This window comes from Dermochelys coriacea, chromosome 8, assembly GCF_009764565.3.
Source record: "Dermochelys coriacea isolate rDerCor1 chromosome 8, rDerCor1.pri.v4, whole genome shotgun sequence".
Lineage (NCBI taxonomy): Eukaryota > Metazoa > Chordata > Testudines > Dermochelyidae > Dermochelys > Dermochelys coriacea.
This window is the reverse complement of record NC_050075.1, coordinates 88,390,542-88,405,952: the sequence shown is the minus strand read 5'-3', so window position 1 is coordinate 88,405,952 and position 15,411 is coordinate 88,390,542. Positions and strand designations below refer to the sequence as shown.

The following is a 15,411-nucleotide window of genomic DNA, read 5'->3' as shown; positions in this document are numbered from 1 at the left end:
GGTTGATATGTTTTAAATGGACTGAATGGAGAGATTTGGCAAATGCTATCCTTCCTCAACATTTCACTAATGTTTCACCCTTTGCAGAAGGAAATAATAGACAAAAAGGATGGGGTAGATCCTCTACCCATTTTTGTAACCAGGTGGCTCTGGCTGGCCACACAATTTGTTCTTTAAAAAGAAAAAAGATAACTGAATTTGATAAATGCCTTTTTCTATGTGACCTAGGGCAAAATGCTCACAGTTGGTCTTCTTTCTTCACTCCATTATAATGGTAGTGTCATGCCTGCCAATCTGCCATGGTACACAAAAAGGCCTTCCTTTAGTAAGTGATATCAAAGATTCCTGATGCCTTTGTTAAATGGATGTCACACTGTCTCTATCACATAGGAATTGTGGGTCAGTCTCATTTCAAATCAGTGAGGGAAAGAACAGAAATAAGACAGTAGTCTGATGTACCAAATATGTAAGCGGATTAGCTCTGTTCTGCCTTACCCTGATTTCTGGCAAATGGCTTTATAGACCTTAGCTCCATCTCCTTTTAGCTTCAATCACTCTTCCCCTTCCATGCCGGTTCCCCTTCTCCAACCCCACAGTTTCCCACCATTCTTTTTTTGTTTGTTAGAGTATGTTAACCATTAAAAACAATTTGCCAGCTAAGTCACCTCGGGTCAGGAGGAAGTGGTGGTTTTGCCATTCATCTCAATGAGAAGTCTCAGTTCTGTATTCCTGCTGGCATGTGATAAATCAGCACCTCTTACATGAAGAGTATGTCTGTCAGCAAGTACATCCAGCTTCTCCTAGACACAGAGCAAACCCATAATAGCATGAAAAATATACCCTGGCAATAAGGGTGCCCATGCCGCCTCTAGTGTTATATATTGTGTTGGAGGAAGGAGGTGGGAGCCAATGTTGAGGTTGATTTCTCTTTCTTTGTCTTTCCTCTGGGGACTGCATGTAAGGTTTGAAGCAAGGGATATTGTTCTTGGTAAAGGGATTTCTCTGCTAACCTTTTAATAGCTCTCCACCTTGTACTCTTGTCTTCAGTGTCCAGTTGCTCCATTGCAGTAGAATTCTTCATGAATGATCAGAGGCTGTAAGAAGACAATGTTTTGGCTTCTAAGCAAGAGACTGCCTTCAAGGACCTACATGTTTTCTGGTAGCTGAATCTTAATCAGGGCTCTGCTGGTGTGGAACTGTGGAGTCACAAAGAAGTGCAATGGTTAAGTAGCCATGAACAGACATTTTTGTCTGAATTGCTCCTTAAATTTAATAGCCAGTTTGTCACGACGTCTGCACTTCCCACAAATTCTGCTCACTTAAATCTCCTTTCATAGGAAGTGCAGTATGGACTCTGACATGATGCATCTGCCTGTGCTCATTAGCACAATCCTTATTTATTTATTTAATTTATTTATTTTATTTTTTTCTTAGGATCAACAAGTTCTGGAGCAAACTGCAGTGCTGAAGCATGTCACTTAGGTGATATATATGGACTGGGCAACGTGAACTGCCAGACTGATGTAGAGTTTAGATCCTGATGCTGCTCTTCCCTGCTCTAATGTAAGTCAATGTGTGTTTTGACTGTGCAAGGAAAAGCAGGACTGTGTCCTTAATGCAGTTCACAGCTGGGATGGCAAGCACTGGCGGATGTGGTTCCTGTGCACAAAGAACCTGATATCCCTTAAGTATAGGAAAAACTCCATATTAAAACCTATAAACTCCTCCTTAGAACTTTTCTCTGCCAGAAAGCCTACAAAATAAAATTATCCGTCATGGGTGAGGCCGGTGGCCATCTGTGGCTATGTACTTATTCAGGTATACCCTCTTTTACTGTTACTTTGTTCTCCATCCCACCCTTGTGTCCCTGTTCATCTGCTGACTGCATCTTGTCATAATCCTAAATTGTGAGCTCTTTGGGATAGGGACTGTTTTATTACTTTGCACAGCACTTAGCAAAGCATGCCCCTGTTTAGAGCTTCTGGGTACTGTTGCAAAATAGATAATGCAGTACCAATGGACTTTAGAGAACCCTGTCTTACATTTCAACATATCTGTCTTCTGCCCCAGTAACGCATGAAAAGATATTGACTGAAGCAGATTGCACAGACTGCTCACGAAAGCTTATGCTCAAATAAATTTGTTAGTCTCTAAGGTGCCACAAGTACTCCTTTTCTTTTTGAAGTTAATTATTCTATTCTGCTCGAAGTCCACCACATTAGCATACCCCAATGTAACTTGCAAATGAAAGACGACACTGAATGATTGTAATTGCACTCCGTTGTTGTGTGGTTAGGGATCAATTTTGCTTGCTGCAAGTTTGAAGACCAATTCAGCACCTCTTACTCAGCTGCAATGGAATGGGACTCGAATAGAATTTAAATCTGTAGAATTAGGGCCCATATAAGGCTCATACTGAGCCATTGATTTTTAAGCGCAATCTCCCCATTTTTATTTCTGAAAAATAAGGCTGGCAATCTTGTTAGAACACCCCTTATTCAAGTAGCAAATACAGCAACTTTAGATCACACGTGAATATTTTTGGTTTCTTATGTCATTGCTATTTTATTTATTTTACTGTGGTATTTCTTTTCCCAACTATTTTTAAAATACATAATTTTATTTTGAAATTCTCACAGCAGAGTTAGGGAAGGGGGGGGGGAGGGTGTGATTAAACATTCAGCTTATCTAGAATAATTTTTAATATTTCTCCCTAGTGATTTAATCACTGAAATAGCACTGAGGGTGTATAATAAATAGTGTTACATCTTCATCTGTTTCCTCAAGCTAGTTGCTCTGTCTCATGCTGAAATACAGTGCAGTAAGGCACAGCTCTTTCATCTTTTATTCTGATTCATCTCAATTCATATTACCCAATAATACAAAAACAATCTGAAAAGGAAACAAAAGTCAGCTTATATTTTCTTTTGCTTTAGCAAAGAATGCTTTAATAGTAGTCATTTGGAATCCTGAAAAAAACACACATCCAGACTGTAAGGGTTTGCTCTTGTGAATGCTTACACACCCGAGTCATCCTCTCTCACATAAAAGTTTAATTGAAGTCAGTGAAACTACTCGCCTGAGAGAGAATTTTAGGCTCAGGGCTTAATGTTATAAATTTGAAAAAGTAAAACTGCCAGAATTAAATAATTAAATGAAGCAAAGGTACAAAATGCATACTGTATGTTTTTATATAAAGGTGGGGGGAGATATTTTGTTTAAGTGTGTTTGCTTGATAAATTATGGATTTATATAGCATGTTTTATCTTCAAAATGCTTAGCACAGGTTAGTCAATCCTCACAACCTCCTTGGCAAAATATAGGCAGAGAGGTTGAGTCATTTGCTCAAGTCCACAGAGTGAATCAGTCAGGAATAGAAAGTAGGAGTTTTCCAGATCCCAGTTGTGTGCTCAGACTACTATTCGCTATAAACTGGTTCAGTAAATCCATTGAAGAAATATAGTATTTTTCTAAAAATGACCCAATTGTGAATGGAAGGAAACCACCCACAGACAATAGCTTAAATCTGGGTTAGAGTTATGAGACCTGGAATTGGATCCATTTACACCAGAGATTAATTTGGCTGATTATGTTTGCATCCACGTGACTTCAGCTGGGAGGCAAACTGGAATCCTTGTGTTCAAAGCTACCAGTTTTCTTGGATGAGTCAAAAAGTAGCCTACCCCTTGCTGAGCCAGAAGGAGCAGTGTTCAGGTTTTATCTGCTTGAAATCACTCTTTGTACATCTTAAACTCGAGAGACATATTGTTACTTGAGCTCTGTAATTTGCTCAGGGGGTTTGTGTACAAATCTTCCACATAATATTTTGAAAATATATCCCTGTAAGTGTGATGATGATGATTATCTGCTATTGAAAGTACTTCAGATTTACCTTCAGAAAATAAAATCTGCTGCATACTGTACTGCTCTCTCCATATATACTTACACTCTCTACCGACAGCACAGAATTTAGCAGACATTGGACTCAATCTTATGTGCTCCTGGCATTGAGAACTCTGGCCTCCATCCACCGAAGCAGTTAAGCAGCGCCTAATTTTAATAATAGCAATAATAATAATACATACCTCTTACAGGTCATCAGTGTACTTCAAATCACTTCTCAGTCTTCAATGTATTTATCCTCACAATACCCTGTGAGGGAGGGAAGTATAAGTACTGTTATCTCCATTTTACAGATGAGGATCTGAAGCACAGAGAGACTAAATAACTTGCCCAAGGTCAACAGGAAGTCTGTGACAGAGCAAAGCTGGGTCTCCCAAGTTTTGGGCTAGTGCCCTAATAATTGGACCAGCCTTCTTCTCTAACCATGTGAGTAGTACATTCACTTAAATGAGACATGCCTAAATGTTTTGCTGGCTCAGAGCCAGTGTACTCATCACCTGGCAGGTATGATTTATTAACAAATTTTCTACACTTTCTGCCAAAAGCTCTTTCAGAAATATAGGGGAAGGACAGCTATCTTAATGGTAGACAATGAAACATCTTTGAAGCAACAGAAACATGAAAAGATCCTTCTTGCATCTCTTGGAAACAATTTAATAGGAAAAAGGAAGTGAATAAGGAAGTGGATTGTCCAAAAGGATCCAGAGGAAAATGGAGTACCTCAATGAGAGACAATAGAAGGAGCTATTTAGTTAAAAAGTGATTACTGCTGTAGCTGCAGCCACTCCCAAAACATGAGGTCCAGCAAGAACAGCTATTCCTTCTCCTGAGACCTTTAATGCCATAATCATTAGTTCCACATCCTGGAAAGTATGACATGGAGAGAAACAGAGTGGATTATCAAGGTCAATAGATGGTAATAACCAGCTGTCTAGAGGAAGGACAAGAAAGATGACACAATATGTATATAAACTTTTCTATACAAGGGACATTACATGCATGATCTCTGCTGTGATTCTCGCCCTGTTGTCCATGGAGATCCCCAGATTCCTACATGGGTGACTTTTTTTTTTTTTTTTTTTTTTTTTGTCACTTGGCTGTCTGACCATATTGTGAGTTGGAGGGACAAGATGCATACAGTATCACTACTGCTGTTAGTGTGTAAATCTGTCAAGCCTGCCAAAACCAGTCTGTCAGAGGTCTGACATGGAACCAAGTCATTGTTACTCTTGCCTGCTGTCTCCCCCACTCAACTATAGATTACTACAGTATAAAAAGAAAAGGAGTACTTGTGGCACCTTAAAGACTAACAAATTTATTTGAGCATAAGCTTTTGTGAACTACAGCTCACTTCATTGGATGCATTCAGTGGAAAATACAGTGGGGAGATGATTTATATACACAGAGAACATGAAACAATGGGTGTTATCATACACACTGTAAGGAGAGCGATCACTTAAGATGAGCTATTACCAGCGCGGGGGGGGGAGAAAACCTTTTGAAGTGATAATCAAGGTGGGCCATTTCCAGCAGTTGACAAGAACGCCTTCCCACTGAATTTTCCACTGAATGCATCCAATGAAGTGAGCTGTAGCTCACAAAAAGCTTATGCGCAAATAAAACTGTTAGTTGCTAAGGTGCCACAAGTACTCCTTTTCTTTTTTCCGAATACAGACTAACACGGCTGTTACTCTGAATCCCTTATAAGGAAATCCAGACTCACAGAAAGATCCTGATCCTCTGCTGCTTCTGTCATAATTTGCACCTGTGCAAAGTGGGCATGAAACATGATCAAATCAGCAAGGTAGTGATTCACAACCAGTTCACGTTCCATCTAGGTGGATGTAAATGTTGATATAAGATGCTAGGCTGTAGACAGTCAGGCCACTGCTGAAGCAGTGATGCTGAAATGACAGGAATAGGAGGAGAGGATTTGCAATAGGGAGCTTCTAAGGAAAAACGGGAATATCGGCATGAACTCAGACAGGATCAGGGAGTCCACCCAACAACATGGTGATGAGCAAGCTACATTGTTTGTCCCTTACCCCTCCAGGAGTTCCCTTGGCACTGCGTTGTCATGTTTTAATTCTGTTTGAGTTCTGCGTTGTCATGTTTAATTGCCTACCCCGTCTGTTTCAGGGATCTAACAATATCTCTTTATAGAGTCAGATCTAGTGTAAATCAGTGTATTTATTCATTTGGATTATAGTAGTGCCTAGGGGGCAGAACTGGAGCCTCATTGTGCTAGGTGCAGTAAAGACACACAGTGAGAGAGAGTTCTTAACCTGTGGAGGTTACAGTCTAAACAGACAAAGGGTAGGAGCAGAAACAGGCACAGAGAGGTTAAATGACTTGCTCAAGGTCACATAGCAGGTCAATGAGAGCCAGGATAGAATCTATTTCTCCTGAGTCCGTCCAAGTCAACTGCTTAATGTACTGGATCATAGTGTCTTGCCAAAGGCATTTTCTCCTCCTGTTGAAGTCAGTGGAAATTATTTCAATTTATTCCAGTTGATAATCTGGCTCCATGTTTTATATGTGTACATTTAATGTTGGATATTTTTATTGAAACAACTGTTTCAATTTATTGAAACAACAACTGTTGTGCTGTACATACACTCCCTATAAAATTAACTCAAATGTAAGACCTGATAACCTTTAAGAAGGAAACATTATTAAAAGAAAATCCAATTCCAATTGTGCATGTTACATTATGGCAGTTTCACAAATGTGAATTGCATGCTAACTTTTTTTATTTTGTACTGCAGATGGTAAAGTAGAGTTTGAGGTGATTACAATGGAAGAAGGAGTAGCTCACAAGCTTATGCTCAAATAAATTTGTTAGTCTCTAAGGTGTCACAAGTACTCCTTTTCTTTTTGCAAATACAGACTAACACAGCTGCTATTCTGAAACCTGTCATTTAGATAGTGTTTTTCTGCTTGATTTGTTCAACCGCAGTGAACAGAAATAACGAGAGCTGTTTAGGAAAAAAGTCTGGAAAGTCTAAGAGGAGTTCAATCTGATATATGGGTTGGAGGTATTAGGTAGGATAGACAGAAGAAAAAGAAAACTGAAGCATGAAATATGTGAGCGATCTCTGCTTGTCTTCGGCTTGGGATACCCCTGACTTGAGCAGTTTTTTGTTTCTGCCATCTCTCTTCTGAAATTCAGGGCAGAATCCTGCTTCTGTACCACATTTGTTTCATCCATAGAAGTGTAAAGATCTTTAATACTGATTGTCTGTATCACCCCTTATCTCCCCCCAGCACTGTCTAGAATGCTGCCCAAATATTTGACATTTGACCCTCCCCACCCCACTTGATGTCCTGGCTGGACAAGTTAACTAAAATAGTTGTAATCTGGAGCTGGGAGATGGCAATGGGCTTGATAGTAATGGACAGGGATTTAGTTTTATCCAGATTTATAACCAGACCAATGCATGCTGCTTCTTGTCTGGCCAAATAAGCCATCAGCTGCAGCGATTCACCAAACTGAGCAAACAAGGCAATGTCATCGGCGTATTCAAGATTTCAAAGCAGAATAGAGTTCAGCTGAGTCCCACCAGTAGTTGCCGCCTCAGTCTTATGCCTCAACCAATCGGTGCTGATAGTGAACAACTACGGTGAGAACGCAGCCTTGTCGAACTCCCATGGAGACAGGAAGCCACGCCATGCCACGTATCTGCCATTCACTCAAATACTGTTTGTTCTGTTCTGTTAGAGAGCTGGATGATGTTTGAAAATTGTGGACACACAGCTGCAGATGCTGCCATGTTTCAGGCTCTTCAGCACTTCGGGGATGTAGTGACATCAAGTTTCAAGTATATAGAACCTAAGTTATACCAATTCTGTTATACAGAAGTGGAACGTGGGCATTGAGGAAGGCTCAAGAACACTCGATTGACATTTTTGATTCTTGCCATTTTAATCAGCTGCTTCATATGAAGTAGCAGGACAAGATCAAAAATGAGGATATTCAAAGCCAAACTCTGCAATCACCTCTATCAGCACAGGTATGGTTTTGGTGGCTTTCTTGGTATGGACATATAATTAGAATGGAAGGGCAATGAACTCTGAAGCATGATTACCAAGGAATGCTGCCACGTGGTCAGCAATCACATGGTCACCAAAAGCTTCAGTGGCAGGATACGACTGCCAGTGAGGGCCATAAACTGAATATCCAGCCAGACGACTTTAGGACCTAGCTAGGGTTTGATCTGGATGGCATCTGATCTGCAATAAGGCCACATCCCTTTGGGATTTGCCATGATGATGAGGGCAGCCCCCTATCCCACTTGCCTATAAATATGACATGCTAAATTGTCATCAAGATATTAGGAGTTCTTTCTGGCTTACCACCAAGGCAAGTGGGATAAGTAGACTGATACCACATCTCCCTGTTTGCCAGCTCTTACATATTCAGAGCTATCCAGGGCCTGAAAAATACAGTAGCCTGTGTTAAATCCGTGGCTTGGAACTCAGTAGATTTGGGTTCAGTTCCTGGTTCAGCCACAGACTTCCTGTGTGAACTTGGGTAAGCTCCTTGTGCTTCAACTCCCAATCTGCAAAATGGGGGTAATACTTCCTTTCTCCCACCATTAGCTGTTCTCTAAAAAGCTTACGTAAGGGGAATAGTCCTGCTATTGTGGGGAACTTTCCTGGCTTCTGCACTACCCTGGTGAAGTGGGCTAGCGAAAGGATCTGAGTCCTCACTCCCACTTCCTTTACCCAGTGGCCTCCCTGCCCTTGAGGACTCCCCTTCCACTCTCCTGTCTGGCATAGTCCTCGTAACCCCAACAAGGCTGGACCCAGGATTCCTGGGGGGCTCGACCCCCAACCCTGCTGTGGTCACCTAGGACAGGGGCTAGGGTGTCCCCACTCTGGGGTACTCTCTTTGCACTGGGCACTTCTCTGACCCACTGACCATTATGTACAAGTTAAAGCAAATGCAGGTTATTTAATCAACAATTAATTTTTAAAAAGAATAAGGAAACATGGGAAAGGTTAAAGGAAACACCTCAACCCGCTCTGTGGAAGGGAACATCACAAACAGCGTCTCTGGAATGTCCGGGCAGTTCGCAGTCTGTTCCTTGTAAGTCCCAGGCCTCCTTCTCAGGCCCTGGCTGTGCTGCAGGGATGCTGTGGGTTGGACACTTGCACTGGTGGTGGCCCCACCCTCTCAGGCTCTAAGTGGCCGGACCCTTCTTCCCAGCATCGTCCCCACTCTGTTGGGGTTACGATCCAAGCCTGGCCTGCAGAGCCTCTTGGCTGAGGCGTCTCCCTGTGCTGGGCCTGCTGCCCGGGGTCCCCCTCGCTCTCCCCAGCTGCTCACCACACCCACCTCCGGACTGCTCCAGCCCCAGCTCCACCACTCTGTCTCAGCACCGCCGCTGCTGCTGCTCTATCTCCAGCTCCCTGGGCTGCTTTTTTGGCCCCTCTGGCTCTGGTTGGTGCAGCTCTTCTCCCAGGGCAAGTCTGCTCTCTCTGGGCTGTGCCTCTGGCTTTGGGCTGCAGCTCTGCTCCCAGCACAGGGTCTGATCTCTCTGGATCTGGCACAGCTCTGCTCCCCAGCTGAGCTTGGGCCTCTGCTTTCTCCTTAGTTCAGCCCCACTCTGTCTGACCCTGGCAATTCCAGCTCACACAGAGGATGGGACCTCCCTGGCCTCCTGACTCCCTGATTAGCCTGCCTGCCCGCCCTGTCATTCAGGCTGATCTGGAGCATTGGCCTCTCCCCATTGTTCCTGGGGGCTGATTTCCCATCGACCCTTCCCCCTTTTTAGTACTGGGAGCTAGCAACTAAAACACCCCCACTGAATGTTAGTAAGGGGGCAACAGTCCCCTTACACTTACAACCAAGAGAGGAGAGAGACATAAGTTTTTTTGCTCTGTGGATGAAGATAAAGTAAGGGGACATTTGTTTTAAGCTGGCCAGTGTCACAGTGCTACAGCACTGTCTCAGAACGCACAATCTTCATCTGTCTCAGGAAGATGCTACGGAGGGAGGTGGGGACCTCGGAGAGGGGCTACACTAGGATAACACAAAGAATAACAAGGTGTGCAATTAAATTTGTACAGTGAATTAATTTTTGTAGTGTTAAATATTTAAGGTTTCAGAGTAGCGGCCGTGTTAGTCTGTATCTGCAAAAAGAAAAGGAGGACTTGTGGCACCATAGAAACTAAAAAATGTATTTATCAAGTGAGCTGTAGCTCACGAAAGCTTATGCTCAAATAAATTTGTTAGTCTCTAAGGTGCCACAAGTCCAACTGTTGCCAGCACAGAGTGCCCAAGGCAAGCAACAGCAGGGTTCGTTGCCCGGTGTGCATTGCCCAATAATCGCAATGGGGTGGAGAAGTAGAAAAGTTTATTTGAAGCTTCAAGCTGTACAGGGAGACAACAATCTCAAATCCTGCACACCAGAGCAAGTAGTTACACATATTTTTATACATTCTTTCTTCAACATACTTATCCAATAGCAAGCTGCCCTGATTACCCATATAGCCAATCCGGTATACCAGCTAGTTCCCTTTTTCCTCATACCATCTATTTAACCATATATGGAGTAATTTTTGTTCGGCATTGTTTAACATATCTGGCCTAATCTAGTTTCAACCAGTTTTGCGCTTGCAACAAACTGTTGCAAAATCCTCAGCATGGCTGCTGCGAGTGCCTCTGGGTGGAGGGGCCTGAGGTCACCTGGGCCTAGAGTGAGGAGGCTTCATCGACACTCGTGGTCTTCCATCCCCTCGAGTTACCTAGTGGCCATGCCCAGTGTCCCAAACACTCCTTTTCTTTTTAAATATTTAAAGCATACATTGAGTTTTTAGGTAGGAATATGCATTCTGAAATTTAAAGGAAAACTTCAGTGTAATATGAAATATATTCTAACCACTGTGTCTGATTACAATGAAGGGTAAATCATGTACCTGCTTACATAAAAAAGTGAAAGCCTCAGGTGCACTAACGTGAAATAACAATCAAAGAGGAAGCTTCCATCTTGGCAGTCATTTTTTGAATGTAGGAAAAAAGAGGGAAGTTATAAAGTTATCGCAAAAGAAGTTCAGATTTAAAAAATAATTATTTGATAAATGTAATAATGGATGGGCAGTCTCATTGCTAAAATTCCCTGGGATATTTAATGATCATGATAGGGACATTCCAAGCCCATTAAGGTCAATGGGTGTCTTTCCATTGACATAAATGGGCTTTAGATCAAGCCTCTGGGACCCTGATTTTACAGAGAACTTCCAAGAACACAATAGTCCTTAAAATCATGCAGCAGTAACCCAAAGGGAAAGGTCACCTGGACCTAATATCTGCTGCCCACCTATTTATTTTATGACCTCTAACGAGATCACAGCTCAAAGTGGTTTGGTTCCATTCTGAAACTATACATCAAGATTCAGCTCAGATATAGAACACTATTGCATGTCTGGGTACGACAGCATGTTTTTAATCTCTGGAGACGGTGTGTGGGGAGGAGAGAGCTTTGGTACTCAATCACCCAGCCCACACAGCATTTTTTAAGTCAGTACTTAGTGGTATTCTCTTTCATCGGACAGATCTATCAATGCACTTGAAGGTGGCATATTGTCTAATAAAAGTGGTGTTACCAGCAGTTGCTGAGAATTCCCTTATTGCCAAGAATCATGTAACTATAATTATTTTGACTCCCACCAGCAAGGTTTTTCCATTAGTTTGACTCTGATTTATTTTGTACTTCCTTATAGAGCACGAATAATTTGTCAAACCTATATTCCTCTGATCCTGCTTTGTTGTTAGCAGTGAGAAAGGAAACTAGATCTGCTGGGATAGATGCTGTTCACAGGATTCAAATTGTATTCTCTCCACTGTCTCTTGCTGCACAGGAAACATTTTTACATTGGCATTGAAAAGAAAGGCTTGCTTTGTGGAGTAAGCTAAATAACTGAAGCAGGAAATGTGTCACCAAGAGTACAATGGGTTCTGTTGGCCCTTATTTTTTTGTTAAGGGCAAGAGGTGAAAAAAGGAACCACTCTCATAATGTAGAATTCGGGTAATATGTAAAAATCTGGTACCTACAGTTGTTGCTTTCCTATCTGGTTTATGAAAGGACACCATTGACTGACAGGAACAAACGTGATTTCTGCAATTATGTATATTAAGCTGCAAGTCAGCATTTTCTAAGGCTACAAGCTCATTCTGAGAAGTTCTTCCAGAATAATAATTTCCAGAAGTGAGCAGAAAGTAGTTTTGGTCCAAGTTCAGCATAGCCTAACTAGGTTTGATGCAGGATTGCTTAGTTCTGACTAATGGCTTCACTTAAGACTGAAGAGAGAATTGAGGAAACAGGTTGGGTAGCAGGTGCAGATTTTTGGCATTTATTTAGCAATATTCAGTGTTTTGTAATGGTGATTGGAAAAAAAATCAATTCTCTAACACTTCAGTGTATATTTACATACAGTGCATTCATACATAGCCTAAACTGTCTCTTCATGCTCTTAATATAATACAACTATGTTGCATGAGAATCTGAAAACTGCATTGAGAATGCTCAGGAGATAACTAGGGAAATTTACAGCTGGGCTCACAGGGCCTGATTCTGAGTTCATCTACATAAGTGTAAGTCAGGTATGACTCTACTGAAGATAATGGTGTTGCAGTGTTGTAAAACTGCTGTAAGTGAGAGCTGAATCGGCCCAGCGACTTTAACTCACATTGAATCCCCAGGTTCCTTATGCAGTTAAACAATACGGTTGAACAGTTATGATCAAACAATGGCTGAAAGAGAAAAATGATGGGGTTGGAGATGAGAAATAAACTTACAAAAGTACCTAAATGACTTAGTTTCCTAAATCCTATTGACTTTCAAGAGCTATAATCAGTGGATTGGAGAAATGCCAGAAAAGTTTTTCACATGGTATGTAAGGAAAAAGCTGAAATGCAGCTGAAATCTCCCAGCTCTTTAGCCCTTACTCAGGGATTTATTTAGTAACAGTGTTTTGAAACTGTGATTCTAAACCTCATAATTATGTAACAGTTGAGTGTATATATTTACATGGGATATTCTTGGAAAAATCAGCTCCAGGGTTCAATGTACTCAGCAAATCCATGGGCGAAGTGCAACCCTAGTGCAAGTGAGTGCATTGCTGTCAGTGTGGTTGGAACTATTCGTATCTGTGCTAAGAACAAAAGAATGGCTATACTGGGTCAGACCAAAGGTCCATCCAGCCCAGTGTACTGTCTACTGACAGTGGCCAATGCCAGGTGCCCCAGAGGGAGTGAACTTAACAGGTAATGATCAAGTGATCTCTCTCCTGCAATCCATCTTCACCCTCTGACAAACAGAGGCTAGGGACACCATTCCTTACCCATCCTGGCTAATAGCCATTAATGGACTTAACCTCCATTAATTTATCCAGTTCTCTGTTAAACCCTGTTATAGTCCTAGCCTTCACAACCTCCTCAGGCAAGGAGTTCCGCAGGTTGACTGTGCGCTGAGTGAAGAAGAACTTCCTTTTATTTGTTTTAAATCTGCTACCCATTAATTTCATTTGGCGGCCCCTAGTTCTTATATTATGGGAACACGTAAATAACTTTTCCTTACTCACTTTCTCCACACTACTCATGATTTTATATACCTCTATCATATCTCCCCCTAAATCTCCTCTTTTCCAAGCTGAAAAGTCCTAGCCTCTTTAATTTCTCCTCACATGGAACCTGTTCCAAACCCCTAATCATTTTAGTTGCCCTTTTCTGAACCTTTTCTAATGCCAGTATATCTTTTTTGAGATGAGAGGACCACATCTGTATGTAGTATTCAAGATGTGGGCATACCATGGATTTATATAAGGGCAATAAGATATTCTCCGTCTTATTCTCTATCCCTTTTTTTAATGATTCCTAACAGCCCGTTTGCTTTTTTGTCTGCCGCTGCACGCTACGTGGACATCTTCAGAGAACTATCCACAATGACTCCAAGATCTTTCTCCTGATTAGTTGTAGCGAAATTAGCTCCCATCATATTGTATGTATAGTTGGGGTTATTTTTTTCCAATGTGCATTACTTTACATTTATCCACATTAAATTTCATTTGCCATTTTGTTGCCCAATCACTTAGTTTTGTGAGATCTTTTTGAAGGTCTTCAAAAAGAATTTGGTCATGTATTTGTTTCTCAGCTACTCTTTACACCTGAAGTATAATGGGCCAAATTCTGGCCCCTTTATTCTGTAAAGGGGGCAGAAGTGCTGCTTTGGGAATTCCCCCAATTGTGAGCAATGTACAGCCAATGTAGGCAGCCCTATGCTGCCTTCCTGTTCTGCCCCAGCATATGTAGGCTTTCCCAAGGGGTGGATTGTGGATGGGAAAAGGAGTGGCTGGAGCAGCCCACAGGCAGCTGTGCAAAACTATAGCAGATTAGAGTAGCCCTTTTGCTGGCACCTAGAGCAGCACAGAATCTTAAAGATGTGAAGGTAGCTTAAAACTGCCTTTTCCCTGCCCCCATCTCACCTTCTATACAGTGCCTCGTGAGAGCCACAGCTCAGACGCTGCCCCCTTATCTTTAAAGACATAATCGTGTCTATTTTCTGAAGTACATAGTCTATTAGCATAGTTGAGATCCATGACCTTCCAGGGTGCAAAAGAATTGGTATGGCCAGTTACAGAGAGAACATTCCTGTATCCAAGACAATCTTCTGCAAAGGTACTGCTCAGTTTGTAAGGTGCTTCTGGGTCATGCTTAGCTAATGGAAAAGACACTTAATCTTTTGTAAAGGACTGGGCAAAATTCTGTTTCTCTCTGAGCCAGTGAACATTCAGCATAACTTCACTGGAGTCAGTAGAAATCCAGCAGATTTATGCTGTCCTAACTGAAAGCAGAATTTCCCTTCTCTATGCTCATTGACATGCTAAAATTTTTTTATCTATATATTTAAAAAAACAAGCCCGATGATAAAGAGGCGTAGAGTGAAAAACAGAAACTAAAAACTGGAAGTGGGAAGTAACTATTTTATTGTCCTTAGACTCAGGAGTATAATATGTCTGCAGATATTTGGTTGTGCATGTACAGTGGATTCAATGAAATGGAACTGTAGTAGTTCCTTGTCATTAAATAGTGTCACTTTCCTGTAGTGTCTTCAGTCAAAATCGGAGTTTATTTGAGCAGTTAATATTTAATTTCCATACAAAATCCACATGTAAATCTAAATGTAGAGCATTGTTAAGCATATTTAAGGCATTTAATTAAAATATTGCCAATATTTTTAAAAGATTTGAGGTTTTTCCATTTTTAAAAATTATTTGTTTATAAATGAAAATTTAAACCAACTTTATTTATATCTTACAGAACAGCCATCAAGTGATGATTGCTGTTGGCCATTATGGCTGGATTTGAACTGACGATATAGAAGTAAAAATACTCCAGTGGCCCATTACTAATCCCAATAGCATTCCAATCACCCAGGTTTCTATTTTTATTAACTTTATAGTACAACACAAGAGAAATGTACACAAGTCACTAATTATAAATA

At 41.3% G+C, this 15,411-nt stretch overlaps 1 long non-coding RNA gene across 1 annotated transcript; it reads left to right on the top strand.

Annotated features, from left to right (window-relative positions):
• Positions 1-907: 907 nt before the first annotated feature.
• Positions 908-7,117, top strand: LOC122455473. The gene is made up of 3 exons (XR_006273692.1): positions 908-1,563; positions 4,197-4,329; positions 7,076-7,117. It is a non-coding gene; the product is annotated as an uncharacterized LOC122455473 (long non-coding RNA).
• Positions 7,118-15,411: the final 8,294 nt, after the last annotated feature.